Source organism: Pundamilia nyererei, unplaced genomic scaffold (genome assembly GCF_000239375.1).
Source record: "Pundamilia nyererei isolate P.nyererei 1_Seehausen unplaced genomic scaffold, PunNye1.0 scaffold00009, whole genome shotgun sequence".
Lineage (NCBI taxonomy): Eukaryota > Metazoa > Chordata > Actinopteri > Cichliformes > Cichlidae > Pundamilia > Pundamilia nyererei.
This window is the reverse complement of record NW_005187410.1, coordinates 1889315-1891692: the sequence shown is the minus strand read 5'-3', so window position 1 is coordinate 1891692 and position 2378 is coordinate 1889315.

Genomic DNA, 2378 nt, shown 5'->3' with positions numbered 1-2378 from the left:
TTTTTGCTTGCAGGTAAGCGTACGAACTTCTGAACACTTTAGCTCGTGTTTTGATCAGCTGGTCAGTTTCACATGGTGACTGACAGATGTTTCTTATGTTACTGGCTACACAGTTTGGAGGTGGTTCTTCATGAGCTCCAACATTTTTTATCATTTTCTGAAGACTTTGTGACATAAATGGTAGGTCTATAATTGGCAGGTCTATAATTGGCATTGAGGTCCAAATCAAATCTTGATGCTCTGGATTTTTGTCAATCAAAGAGCCTCTAATTTTCACAGTAGTTCCTTCAGCAGCAAATGGTTGGTGGTAGTTGGACAGTTCTTTTCGAATTATCACTGGAAAAATGAATTTGATGTCGGCAATCCTCTCCAACAAATTTTGCTTTTTAGTTTTGATGTTGCATGCTTTATTTAAGACTTCCCTGAAAAGTAATGATGATTTCTGTTTCATGTCTTTGAGTCTTCTGTTAACTTTTGCTTCTGATTCAAGCTGGTATGCAAAATTTATTATCTCGTCCGCTGACACAACATGGTTCATTCCAAGTTCTCTGACCAGCTCTTTTGCTTTTTCTGTTGTGTAGTCATCTCCTTCACAAAGCTCAGCCCAAAATATCTCAGGAACAAATCTCTCGTGGGGCAACATTCGTTTGTACAGCTCCACACTTTCATCAAAGTAGTATGATGCAGGCTCCAGTCTACCTTGAGAACTGCGAATCAGTTTCACTGTCTTCAGTGAGGAGATGATAATTTTTCTTTCCTTCAACGAATAATCTAGTGACAGCAACAGTTTGAGGCTGTGAAGAATCTGTGTCTCTGTGAGTTGGTGTACAGCAGGCAGAATGAACTTCATGAAATACTCCAAATCATCCAGGACCTGAATGTTGAGTGTTTCTGACAGCATGTAGTTCTCAGAGTTGTGTTTCAGAAAAATGCTGCTGTTTGTAGGTAGGTTGAACAAATCTGGAAATATGACTGAATATTTGATGTTAAGGATGAAAACCTTCTTAGGTCCATCAATCCTCACTCGTTCACCATGTGTTGTTTCAAATATTGGTAAGGATTTGAGTTTCCTCACATACTCTTGGTTGACTTTGGATTTGGATAATCCTGATTGCAGGAACATCTGAAACTCTTTCATATCATCATTTGAAAGCTGGGAAAACTCTGAGCAATTAATGTTGTACACTTGATCCAACACTGAGCTCTGATCATTAACATCGAGAAGTTCATCTTGTAGACATGAATATATCCATCGGTCCATCTCAGAGAAGAATACATGATCAGAACTCATAAAACCAAGTTTAAAGAGAATGCCTGATATGTCTTTGTGTTTTTCTGAGGCAAATACAACACTTGACATGTGTTTCATTGTTTGCAGGAAGTGCTTGTTGTTCAACCTTGGACACACAACAGGTAAAATGTAGCAGTTGCTGAAGAGTTTCCTCACATCACTGAGTGTAAGACTGGACTCGTCATCTTTAGATGTTGGTAGTTTAATTTCACTCATTATGAACTTCCAAAGTAATTTTAGCCACTTCAATATTTTCTCATTGGGGACATGAAGACCACTGTGTGGATCATCTTCACAGTTCTCAAGAAGATGCTGAATTAATGGTTTCAGATATTTCTCTGAGCAGGGCAATGTCATATTTCTGACAAGTTTTAATCTTTGAAGAAGCTCAATGTGCCAAATGTTGATCTTATAATTTGAAAATTCATCCTTGTAGTCAAAGAAAAGATTTGCATACCTCGATATCCACTTTGGTGTTTGGGAGCTGAACATTTTCAAAACATTATCTTTTGTGAGAAGAAGTGGAAGGCCTTCGAGCAAACTGGCATTGTCCTGGTTGACCTTTTCTGAGGAGAAATCTTTTAAACAAAAACTCAGGAGCTCTGAACATCTTTTCTCATCTTTGATCAAAGTAGCACTTATGGGTAAAGGCAAATCCTCATCTGTTTGGGTTGGATCATTTAGAGGTTTTGCTCGTAGGAAAGTCTGCACAGTGGAGGGACTGACCTCTTTCACTTCAACCCCAGCAGATCTGAAACTTGTCCAAATCCTCTGCATGTTTGTGGAATAAGGAACCAGATTCATTCCAAGATCTTCCAAAATGTTATTCAGCTTGAAATTTCCCAAGGTTGTCAAGTAAGGTGCCTCAGTTGAGTCTGTTTCGCTGACATTACACCAGTCAAATGAGTATTCTTTAATTTTTTTATCTGCAATTTTCGGTGTATAGCTCTTTATCACAGGGATTACATCAAGGCCTTTTTCTTTCAATGATCTGTATACTTCATGTATCATTTCATGCCAGTCTGGGCAAACATCCTTGGACACAGTTGGCCAAAAACACAAGTATTCTGTACTGAAACATGAGTCA